This window comes from Atractosteus spatula, chromosome 28, assembly GCF_055471065.1.
Source record: "Atractosteus spatula isolate fAtrSpa1 chromosome 28, fAtrSpa1.hap1, whole genome shotgun sequence".
NCBI classification, from domain to species: Eukaryota; Metazoa; Chordata; class Actinopteri; order Semionotiformes; family Lepisosteidae; genus Atractosteus; species Atractosteus spatula.
The window spans coordinates 255,230-268,116 of NC_142733.1; the positions used below are offsets into that span (position 1 = coordinate 255,230).

Below are 12,887 nucleotides of genomic sequence, written 5' to 3' on the forward strand. Positions count from 1 at the left end.
GCATCCAGCGCGCTCAGGTCCTCCGCGAAACACAGCCGCTCCGACCGGAGAAACTCGCAGGTCTTCGCTCGTCTCCACAGCACATCGCGCGTAGATCTGCTGATGAACTGAATAATCGTGGTTCTTGGGTTTTTGCCCTGCTCCTTCCGCCCCAGCCTGTGGACAATGTCTACCTCTGTCTTAAATCGCTCCTTGAGCTCAGGAACCACAGCCCCACAGATATTGATCACTGTGTCTTTAATGTCCTCCTCTGACTTCTCGGGAATGCCGTGTAGCCTCAGGTTCCATCTCCGGCGATACCTCTCCGCCTCGTTCAGCTTCTGCTCCAGCTCAGTTATTTTGTGTGCATTTGTTTTAACAACTTCCTTCACTGCTTTCATATCTGATCTTAAGTCTCTCACCTCCTCCAACGCGAAGTCCACTGACTTTTGTAAGGCACCGATTGTCACCGTGTTCTTTCGAATCAATGCCTCCAGATGATCTGCTCTCTCATTAATCTTCCTGGAGAGAAGCACCACGATGTTATTCTGCATTTCCAGCAGAGACGGCTCTTCTTTCATCCTCTTCATGAGGGGCTTTTCCGGAGTGTCGGGCTCAATGTCACAGTTGGAGTCGAGCAGCTGTTCCAGCTGCGGCTCTCCGGAGCTCCTCTTGCTGTCGAGGGCGTACGAGTGCTCGGCCTCGGGGGGCGCTCCTCCGCTCGCCCCTGCTGCAGGGTGCACCTGCCCTCCTGAAGGCTGCGGCATTTTCGAAACCTCCTTTTCCTTTCGCTTCTTTCCACCAGTGCTTTTTTCAGAGATCGAATCCATCATAATATAACGTTTTTTTTCCAGTAGTTCAATTCAGAGGAAGAAAAAAATCGTATCCAAGTTTTAACTTTTTTTGGGGGTTAGAAATAAATTTAAAACTCTCCAAAAATTGACATAAAGTTAGTCAAAAATCATAAACATCCAAATCAAAGCAAATTTTCTCCTTTCACCAATAGTTTAAGGGAAAAAGACCCCAATTTTTCAGCACTTAACAAAACATGTGCAAACTGGTCACCATCTTGCCGACCTTCCGGAAGAGGATTTCTTTCTATTCGAATCGTGTATTTTAAAAGTTTAATTAAGAAGTAAAAAACCTTACAGCGTACACAGATTTCTAAACTGATCAGGAGGCAGAAAAATCACCCGTGTTTCGTCCATAAAAAGTGGTTATTAACTATCGAAAACCTGTTTTATTTATTTTATTTTTATTTAGATTAAGAGTTCCCGTCACCCCCATTCCCATTTAAATCACAAACCCGTGTTTAATTAAATGTCTTTTAACGTAAATTGTTATCTTTGTCTTATGCATAATAATGTTCACCACTCTGTCCAGCAAATTAATAATAAACTTTATTTTATATAGCGTTTTAAACGAATAAGTATTTAGATCGCTCATAAACCTAATCACTTATTCTACATAAACATAGCGTAATTGCTCTCTGAAAATGCCTTTTCTTTTTATTTAGGCTCAGATTTCAACTATAGATCGTATTATTAATAACCATAATAACGACCAACCAACAAAAACAACCATATAAACATAATACCAACCAAAAACATAAATAACAACCACAATACAAAATCAAATATATCAAACCATTAAACTCTCTCAAATTCCTCCAATTATCATAACCCCGCCCCTTATGCAAAACCAAACCCTCCTCCCATCCCAGTTTATCCTCTTTATCATAAACAAAATCCACCTTAATTTTCAACATAAAGCATTACACAAAATCAATACCTCGACACTCCATACTCAACAACGATAATTCACAAACAGCCAGAACATGTAACTCCACATTCCCAAATAGACCTAATTTCCCCGCCCCTTATGCAAAACCAACATCCCTCCCCTGTTCTCTCTCTCCGCTGGCGTTTGTAATCATTTTTATTTTTAAATAAATTTTAGCAAAGTCATGTATTTTAAAAATCTTAATATTTCTAAATTTATGTCTTTATTTAGTGGTTTCATTAGTGACAAAGGCTAAACTTTCTTGGAAAAATGTCTTTTATGTAAACCATGTTTGCTATTAATTCATTTAGGGCTAGAATATGTTCATTGTCTTCCAATGAAAGAAGGGTTCCTTTCGCGGTAGTTGGGAGACATTAGAAGCTTGCCACGCCCAGACTGTTACACCAACGTATTAGCATGTTAAAGCGATTTCATTGAGGAGCCTAGCTTTCTTAACTAGTATGTACTGGAAATCTCGCCCCCTTCTACTTTGAAAATACCTGTGAAACCGGTTTAATTCGTCACAGCCAGCACTCCCGCAGAGAGGGGGGTTGTACTTGCAGTCAATCGGTATACAGTAGATGGGAAAGCCAGAGCCGACCGCTACGCCGCCCACGTGTTATGCTCTTCGTTAATGTCTAAGCCAGAACACATCATTATATCTCATTTTGTAATTCTTAAAAAAAAAAATCGTTTGCCCAGCCTAACAGTATTGTTGTTATTGATTTTAACCTGTAAAGCGCTTTGAGGAGCCACCTTTAAAGGCGCCATATACAATAAAGTTCATTATGATTACTATTGTTAATTTGCTGGAGAGAGAGGTGAACATTATTACACAGAAGACAAAGATAGCGATTTACGTTGCATTGTGCATTGTGCTGCTGTAATACAGTTTTAAATAATTAAAAGTCTAAACAGTATCAGCTTTATTTATGGGTTTTAAATAAAGGCGATTTAAATGCAATTTAAATCAATATAAATATTTATATTGTAACGCATAGGTGACTATTCATTGTTATTAAAATGACTTAAATTCGATCATGTTGTGATATTTAGAAATATACATTTGTTTGGTGCGAGTGAAGTTTTATTTAATCTCTGAGCCATACTGATTCTTATGGAAGCCAGTTTCCGCCAGGGAGTAAAAAAAAAACACACTATGGTATTCTCTCCGATGCAGTGCAGTTAAAAACATATCTCTGATGTTGTTCCTAAATGAATATCGTTTATGACCATCAGACGCTTTATGCTCCTTTTCTTTTTTCCAGCGGATTGAACAGGGAGAGGCATTTCATGATGTACTTTTCACTGATGAAACAACAGTGGCTCTGGAACAGTTTTCAACCATGTCGTTTTATAAAAAGGGAAGATATGTGAACAAGCAAAACCCAAAACAAACATGTATGCCATATGGCGTACGCGTTACTGAAGCTAAAGGTTTAGCCTTTGTCACTAATGTAACCACTAAATAAAGACATATAGAAATCCTTACGTTACAGACTGTATATGGCTGGTATTGGTAGTTTAAAGAAAAAATACACACCAGTATTCCACTTTCTCCCTAAACATTTTAAGCATCAGAGTCTTACATGTGGTTATTTCGGAAACGTTTGTACGTGATCCTTCTGACCATGTTTCTGTTTACTGTTACTGATCATATTAAGTTTAAGTGCCTGTGGGCACTTTTCCTGTCCGTGAGGGGGGGGTGGACCGTCTTTCATTAGAAGGTTAGTCTGTTCTACTCTGAGAATGTAGAGGGGGTGGAAAGTGCCCGCGGTCATTTAATTAGTATTAAAATTCGCACTGATTCCCTTGCGAAGATATGGACATAGGAATATTCGTGCGTGGTCAAAAAAATGGCATAAAAACGACAAAGTGAAGGCTGTGAAAACATTCACAATGTACTTTATACACAAAGCAAGTGTTCTCACAACTCTAGGAGGTTTTGTGAAAATGCTACAGGCGTGCCAAAATCGTTTTTTAAATTCAAGGTGACTTTACCGCGGTTTTCATTTTCAGATTGTGAATCAAAAAAGGCATTTAATTAAACTAGCGATTGCGATTATAATCACTGTATTGATTGAAACACACATTCTGTACAGATACAGTACAGTCACATTCTCCTGTAGTCCAGTGGTGTAAAACGAATTAGCAGGTGATTGAGATAACAATGCACCGCCCACTGAGTGGAATGTTCTCATTTGTTCTCAAGCGTAAAAAGAGGTGATAATTCTTAATAATTCCGTGTCGCATTAACTAACCTCTTCAGTTTATTCCGCCAGACAGTACATGAATATAATTATATCGTTATTAATTTGTTTAGATACGCAATTCCATATTATATTCCAAATTCTAAAAGTATGCATTTGTTAGATAACAAGCGAATTCACAGAAAAGGTTAAAAGACTATCACTTTTCACAAAGTATATAATCCTAATATGGTCAGAAGGAGCACGTAAAAACGTTTCCCAAATAACAACATGTAAGACTTTGATGCTTAAAATGTTTAGGGAGAAATGGAATACTAGTGTGTATTTTTTCTTTAAACTACCAAGACCAGCAATATACAGTGCAGTTTACATACAGTAATATGTTTATGTTCCTAAATTAATATAGTTTATGAGCATGTGAAAGGCATGGTGAATCAGAGATTCTCAAGAATTACTTTGTATGATTGGAAACGAATGCGGGATCGGATCAACTAAATGCTGTGGTGTTACTTTTTGTCAATGAAAAAATAAACTCTTTTCGTTTACAAAGATGGTTACAAAGAATGTGGACCAGGGTAATATTTTGAGCTTACAGCTTGTCCAAGGTCATTCATTATTAATACTATTAGTAATATCTTCGGTAAAGACTTTGATGCATAAAATATTCCTGCATAATTAAAATATTTATGATAAAGATGGTAGGTTGTGTACTTTTGTCCAAAAGAACAATCTTGCTTTTATAAAATATACCGCCTTTTTAATGTTTAATGATTAACATGCTGTAATACACTGTTTAAATTTAAAAGTCTAAAGAGTATACAACTAAAATTCTTAATTGAATAGAGATTGTCCCTCAGCAGTGATTCGAAACTGATGTTTTCTGGTGACAGCTCAAATGCTGTACAGGAGAGGTTAACCTTTATTAGCTCCACCTGGCGGTTTTACAAGGTGATTCCGGATACTATTAACATAATCTAATTTGCATACGGTATGATGCGGTTTACTGTGACACGCCCACCGTGTTATACCGCAGCATACCCCGCTTGTTTTGAACGGCTGCATCTGTATATTCCCTTTTAATCAAATTCTAAAAGTATGCTTGTTGCCTCCGGTATCACGTTAGTTAAAGACTTCGATGCTTAAAATGTTTAGGGAGAAATGGAATACTGGTGTGTATTTTTTCTTTAAAGTACCGAGACCAGCCATATACTGTATGTTTATGTTCCAAAATTAATATCGTTCATGGCCTTCACACGCGTTACAGTATGCTCCTATTCTTTTTATGCTCAGCTACTAAGATTTCCCTTCAGTGGTAAAATTCCATATAAATATTCAATACTAAAACGGGCACAGTAAAGACATTTAAATCTTTCTACGACCGACCAACGCACCACAAGTGCCCCTGTCAGTCAACCAATCACGTACCGCGGTATATTGCGTCATCGCGCGTCACGATCCGCGAGGCCGTAGCCAATTACCTCCGGTATGTGTCAGTGCCACGCACTTTGAATGGCTGCATCTGTAGTCCACATGAAAGGTAGAAATATTCTCTTTTCTGTCTCTTGATTGTATATAACTGAATGTCCCTGACAATGTACTGTTAGTTTTAATTTAAGAACGGCATTTGTGTTAAAATATGCCAGATAAGTTTATGTAACTGCTCATGCAACACTCAGTTGTAATTAGTCAAAAAACAAACTCGAAGAACAGCTGCGGGTTTGAATCTGAACATGTATCAGATTGTAGCGCCTTTTACTTCCATTGACAAATGATAGAGATTCGAAGAGAGATCCTTCAGACCAGCAAGCAAACCCATGGCTATTTCGGTTTTCTATCTAGGCAACGTTGGTGTCTGCAATAGCATAAATGAAAGCTTTATGCAATTTCTGCGGCTACATTTGTTGCACTTCATGCGCAGTGAGAGTGTTTCTCACACCAAATAAAAAGTCAACAATTAGCGATCAGGCCTTCTCCTCAGTTAATACACTGAAACCCTTTGATGTTAACAGTTCTTTACAGGAGTGCTTTACAAGAACCTATCGTGTCGGTTGTTTCAGCTTTATTAGGTTTTCAAAGGCATAAGTAGAACACCGGTCGTGCGAACACAAAACGTGTTGTTATCTGAAGAATTGATTTCCATGGCAGAGGGTCCAAGCGATTTAGCGTTTTTATAGTACCAGAAAAAGGGGAAGCGGCACTTTGCCTTTGCCGCGCAGGCATACGGTGACGTACAGCAGACGCCGTAGTCGGCAGGATTCAAAACTGCAGGGGGAATCCCCAACAGATTTTTAGTCTATCGCCTTAACCACTCGGCTACGACTACAGCAAGCTCTGCTGCCGCTGCATTCCTCCTACAATCTAACATGGAGTGCGAGGTGGCTGCGGAAACCTTTTCAAAGTCGCTCTCCGTTCAAAAAAAATATTTGACAAAATACATGCCGGCAGACAGATACGCCTCAGAGGGTTTAAGGGCAGCTTCACGTTCGAATGATCAAGTCTCCCCGTCCGGATGTCAAAATGCAACTTTGGCAGACAGAAAAAACATCAACAAATGAGAAATGTGAACAAGGATTTTACAAGCTGCACCACACTGCACTTTGAAAAGCATTTACATTAGTGTTAGACGCGGGAATTGCCTTTGATTTACGCGCTTATGAAAGCCCTCAGCTCCTGCAGTTGAATATAATGCCGTTACGTGTCGAAGCAGTATTTTACGTCATCCTACCACTGCAACACGGGGCATATATGGAAATGAGCACACGCTACGAATCGTCTCAATCACTACCTAGAGATGTAAGGCGCATTGAAGGGTGCACCCCCATCATTAATCGTTGCGCGTTTATGAAAGGAAAGCTCTTGAGCAGTCTTTGAAACAGTTCGGATGAAACACTTGATTGCTTCCATGTGCATCTGGAATTGATTTCTTATTTTCATTTCACGCCGCCCAAAGCATTTCTAAAACAGGAGATTCGCGTTTGGGAATGCGTCCTGCTGTACAAATAAAACTGGTCTACGGGTCTGAAACCTGCTCCACGGAAAACACTTTTGTTGCGCTTTTGATTGTACTGTATAACGTCTAGAGGAATCACAAACTATTTGAGAGGCCATCAATCCAAGGGGAACTGACAAAGTCTATCTCTAAACACCTAGCGCAGTCTCTCGAGAGACTGTCAAAAATTGCTTTCTCCGTTTGCGTTGCAAGTAAGTGAAAGAGCGGTCTTGAGCCACTTGGGAGCAGTGGCACGTAAATACTGTTCAATTCAATTCAATTCAAGGTGCTTTATTAGCATGACCGATGGGTACAATCAGTGTTGCCAAAGCAAATAAAATAATAACATTAACATAGAACAAAACATAAAATAAAATCTACAGACATGTTACAGACATTTACAACAGAGACATGTCATAAAATATTTACATATACTGTAAACATATTGAGCATTATTGGGAGACAGGCTCACTGTTCCTCAGGCTGTGACAGGAGATCACATACTGGGCTGCCAGTTCAACTGAGTTCCCTCCTCCCTCTCCCAGTAGGATTGGGACCCATTGTGATCTGGCAGGTGTGGCAACTCTGGGACTAGATTTCTGAATTTAGGGAAGGATGTTTCTATAATCCCATAGTATCTGTCACAGTGCAGTAGGAAGTGCACCTCTGCCTCTATTTCTCCCCGCTGGCAGTGGGAGCACAGCCTGTCCTCTTTGGGCAGCCAGGTCTGCCTGTGTCGCCCAGTTTCTATTGCCAGGCTGTGGTCACTGAGCCTTTACTTCCTCAGGGTCTGTTTCTTTTTGTTGATTCTTATCTTGGTCAAATATTCGGCCTGTGTGTATTGCCTGTTTAGGGTTCTGTAGCATTGCAGTTTATGTTGTGTTTGTGTGTGTGTGTCCCAGTGTGTGAGATATTGCTGTTTGGTCTGTGATGTGGTTGAGTCTGAGTTGTGGTGCTCTAGCAGTGCTGTCCTGATGCTGGTTAGTGTCGGTGTGGCTTGTGTCAGTGAGCCTCAGGACCAGCTGGCTCAGGGGGCTCTGTTTTGGGCTCAGCTCTTGGCTCAGCAGGGCTTTGTGGTGTTATGAATTTTGGTCACTGTTTTTTAGGTGTAGCCAATACTTTAATAATCTTTTTTGTATGTTTATCAATAGTGGGTACTGGCCTAATTTGGCCCTGCATCCGTTGTTAGGTGTTTTTCTCTGCACATGGAGGATGTTTCTACAGATCTCCATGTGCAGAGTTTCAGTGGGGTGTTTGTCCCATTGAGTGTACTCCTGGACTGTGAGGGGGGCCCACACTTCACTACCGTATAGGGCAATGGGTTGGATTACACTTTTAAATATTTGGAGCCAGATTCTTGTTGGTGGGTTGATGTTGAAGAGCCTCCTTCTTATTACGTAGAATGCCCTGAGTGCCTTCTCCCTCAGTGCCTTCACTGCCAGGTCAAAACTCCCAGATGAGCTGATGGTGAGACCGAGATATGTGTAGCTGGATGTATGCTCCAATGTGTTGCTGTTGAGTGTGAATTTGTACCTGTTTCCCTGAGGTCTGGCTTTCTTCTGGAAAACCGTAACTCTGGTCTTGTCCAGATTGACTGTCAGTGCCCAGGTCTGACAGTACTGCTCTAGCAGTGCCTGGTTCTGCTGCAGCCCCTGTTCTGTGGGCAACAGCAGGACCGGGTCATCTGCATAGAGCAGGAACATGATTTCTGTGTCGTGTAGTGTGAGACCAGGAGCTGCAGACTTTTCCAACATTCCTGCTAATTCGTTGATATAGATATTGAACAGTGTTGGGCTCAGGCTGCAGCCCTGTCTCACCCCACGGCATTGGGTGGAGAATTTGGTCCTTTTGTTTCCAATTTTCACTGCACATTTGCTCTCTGAATACATTGATTTAATTATGTCGTACACATTGCCTCCTATGCCACTTTGGAGTAGTTTATAAAACAATCTTTCATGCCAAATCAAATGCTTTTTTGAAATCGACAAAGCAGGCAAAAATTTTTCCTTTGTATTTTTGGTGGACGTGTTTGTCTATCAGTGTGTGTAGGTATAAATGTGATCAGATGTGCGGTGATCTGGTAAGAAGCCAATCTGACTCTTACTCAGGACATTGTGTTCGGTAAGGAAGGCCACTATTCGTGTATTTAGGATACTGCAGAATACCTTCCCCAGGTTACTGTTCACACAGATGCCCCGATAGTTGTTGGGATAGAGTCTATCTCCACTCTTATAGATGGGCGTGATCAGTCCTTGGTCCCAGGCCTCGGGGAAACATCCGGCTGTCATGATAAGATTGAGGAGTTTGAGCAGGGCTTGTTGCAACTTTGGGCTGCTGTGTCTCAGCATCTCATTTATGACTCCATCTTGGCCACAGGCTTTGCGTGGTCTGAGGGCCTGGAGTTTGTCTAGTAGCTCCTGCTCAGTGATAGGGGAGTCTAAGGGGTTTTGGTTGTCTTTGATAGCCAATTCAAAAATTTCGAGTTTTTCATAAATGGTGTTTTAGTCTGATTGATTTGTATTTGGGAGCCTTTGATAGTGATTTTCAAAGTATGTTTGCCAGATTGTTCCATTTTGGATGGCCAATTCTTCTGGTTTTGATTTGTTTAAATTGTTCCACTTCTCCCAGAAACAGTTCTGATTTAGTGTCTCCTCAATTTCTGCAAGTTGTTTGTTTATGTACGTGTTTCTTTTCTTTTTCAGCGTGTGTTTGTAAAGTTTTACCGTATCACAGTAGCTGAGGTGTAGTTTTGTGTTGTGTGTTTGTCTGTGTTTTTGATTTGAGAGTTTTCGTAGTGCATTTCTGATGTTTTTGCACTCCCTATCAAACCACTTTTCTTTTGCTTTTGTTTTTTGGTAGTTTTTTGATTTAGTTGTTTTTAGTTTAGATTTTGATGCCAGTTTGTGAAATAGGTGATTTAGTTTTTGTGTGGCCAAGTTTATGCCTAATTTGTTGGTTTGATACGGAGTGTTTAGGAATGTGAATTTCTTCATCGCCCAGTACAGTTTGGTATCTGTCTAGGCTGTTTGTGTCCCATCTGTACGCTTGGTTGAGGTCGTACAGCTGGCTGGGCTGTGTCAGTGTGTCTCTGTGCTGGTGTGCTCTCTTCATGTAGAGTGTGATCTGGCTATGGTCGGAGAGAGGAGTTTGTGGCCTGATAGTGAAGGCACTGATACAGGAGGGGTCCAGGTCGGTGATGGCGTAGTCCACCACACTGCTGCCCAGAGCTGAGCTGAAGGTGAACCTGCCAAGAGAGTCCCCTCTAGTGCTGCCTTTGACGATGTACAGGCACAGCCCTTGACAGCTGGAGCAGTTCGCACCCGGTGCTGTTGACCGTGGTGTCATGGCTGCACCTGTGTGAGGTGACTGGTGTGTGGTACAGAGGGGATTGTCCGAATACATGAGTGTTTCCCTGTGTGTTAGTAAAGTCTGCCAGTGTGCCTGTTCGTGCATTGAGGTCACCACAGAGCAGCACGTTTCCCTGGCCCTGGAAATGACCGATCTCCGTGTGGAGACTGGGGAGAATTCCCCCACTGTATTAAGGGGATTCTGAGGGTGGGATGTAGACAGCACACAGAAAAACCTCATTTTCTGTACATATGGTATTTCTTTTGATTTTAAGCCAAACTTGTGACTCTTCTCTCTTAACTAATTGTATGGAGTGACTGAGCTCCACTCTGTACCACACAATGATCCCCCCAGAGTCTCTGTCCCGGGTGATTTGTTTTTTTTTTGACAAAGGGCACCATGATCTCCTTGTAGCCGGTGGGACAGTGGGTAGCCAAGTCTCCCCGACACCATGTCTCCTGTAGGATCATGATGTCTGTCTCCTTTACATTCTTCATAAAGTCAGGATCAGTGTTCTTCAGCCCAAATGCTGACGAGCCCAGACCCTAAATGTTCCATATACTTATCGTTAGAGATCTCATTGTTATCGTTTGAATTATCTTTGCAGTTTGTTTTTGCTTTCTGGAACTGTAACAAATTTGTGTCGGACATTTACATCATCAACAAAAACAGTATTGTCTGTCGCTGTGGGTAGTGGTAGTTTAGCTCATAAGCCGGGTGCAGATGAGGTTCAGGAGCTGCCAGATTTCTCCCAGCTCCAAACCGCTCGGGACTGCTGGTCTGGCCAGGGCTGCGGCGTAGCTGTGCAGGAGGGGCTCGGTCCAGCTCTGCTGTTGTGCTGGGTGGGGGTTTGTGGATTGGCCTGGTTCAGCTGCTGGTCTGGCTGAGGGGCGTGGGGTGAGGCGCTGGTTCTGGTCCCGTTCGGTCGTTGGTCTGGGTTGGAGGGCTGTAGGATGGGGCTGGTTCTGTTCTTTGTGGGTTGAGCTGGTCTGGGGTGGGGGTGTGGGTGTTGGGGTGTTCCTCTGGTAGTCCTGCTGTTTCTCTCTGGGGTGCTGTTTCGGTGTCTGCCCAGTGTGGTGTCTTTCAGAGTTTTTGTGAAGAGTCCGATGGTCTGTTTTTTGAGGTTTTTATGGTCACGTAGATGCTGTGATCCAAGGGTGGGGTGATGGGCCAGGTGGACGTTTGGGAGCAGGGCACAGCACTGTGAGATCTCAGCTTTGATTCTCTGGATGGTGTGGTGCTGCTCATTCTGTCTTGACAGCAGGGTGGAGATGACAATTGGGCGCGAGGGAACTCCTATATGGCCCTCTTTGCCACTCTCCTAATGGACTGGGCCACCTGCTCCCTCCAGGTCCTCAGATCGTTGGTGCCGGTGTGGATGATGATGTGCCGTGGGGCTCCCAGGACAGACCTGGACAGCAGCTGCAGGGCCTTCTCCGTCGTCGGACACCAGAGCTTTGCTGTTTGTAGTCCCGGGAAGAGCCTGTGCTCATCAATGTACTTCCCGTTGGAGTCAATGAGAAGGGCTACTTCCGTAAATCTGCCTCTGGTGTCTGGTGTGCTGCCAGGCGGGGGGCTGCATGGGGGGTGCAGTGTGTGAGGTGGAGGTGTTGGGTGGGGCCGTCTCTGGGACTGGGTGTGTGTGTGGGTCACCCTGAGTGTTTGGCAAGGTGGATGTGCTTTTGGGCAGTGATGTTGTGAGTGGATCTGGGATGCCGGGGGGTGCAGTGGGTGTGGTGTTTGCTACGGTGGGGGTACTGGGTAAGTGGGAGTTGGTGGTGGGGGTTGTAGGAATGTCAGGTTGTGTGGGGGTCGGTGTGTCTTTGCGGGTTGGGGGTGGGTGTTGTGTGTTGTGTGTTCTGGGCCTCAGGGCTGTTCTGTTGCAGTCGGGGCTGCAGTGGGAAGTAGTGAGTTTCCTCAGCTGTTCTTTGAGGGTCTTGCTTGTCCTCTCCGCGAGCTGCACCTCCTCTCTCAGCTCTGCTACTTCCGACTGCAGCTTACTGTTGTCCTGCAGCAACTCTTCCATCTGTGCCCTGAGCTGTTTGTTGGAGGTTTTGCATTCGTTCCTGTGTTTGTTAACCTCGTCTCTTAGCTGTTGTGCTGTCTGCCCCTCTGTGAGTCTCCCCAGCATCAGTTCCTTGGACTCAGTGAAGTCCAGCTCCAGAGCAGAGAGTTTCTCTCTCAGGAGGCGCGATGTGCTGTGGTCATAGGGGGGTTGGTGTGGGCCGTGTGTGTCTGGGTGGTGTGATTCAGTGTTGCCTAGGGCTATACTCTTGCTGATCTGTTCTGTAGCTGTGGCTGTGTTCATGGGCTCAGAGTCAGGTGGAGCTGAACTCTCCGGTGTGGTAGGCATCAGGCTACTGGGTCTCTCTCCTGTTTCTGGGGGAGGTTTCTCCAGGTCAGCCTGTGATTTCAGGTCCGTGAACTTTTCCTCAAATAGCTCCAGAGCAGCCTCACTGCCCTTTATCATCACTGTACCATTGTGGTAAGTGTTGACGGTCAAGACAGTGTCTTCTAGCTCGCTGTCACCCCCTATGGAGATTTGCCTGCCTTTGCTGATGCCCCTTCTCGTGGTGTTT

The 12,887-nt window shown here is 43.5% G+C and overlaps 1 non-coding gene across 1 annotated transcript; it reads right to left on the minus strand.

Annotated features, from left to right (window-relative positions):
* Positions 1–6,212: 6,212 nt before the first annotated feature.
* Positions 6,213–6,294, minus strand: trnaf-aaa (transfer RNA phenylalanine (anticodon AAA)). The gene has a single exon. It is a non-coding gene; the product is annotated as a tRNA-Phe (tRNA).
* Between the last annotated feature and the right edge of the window lie 6,593 nt (positions 6,295–12,887).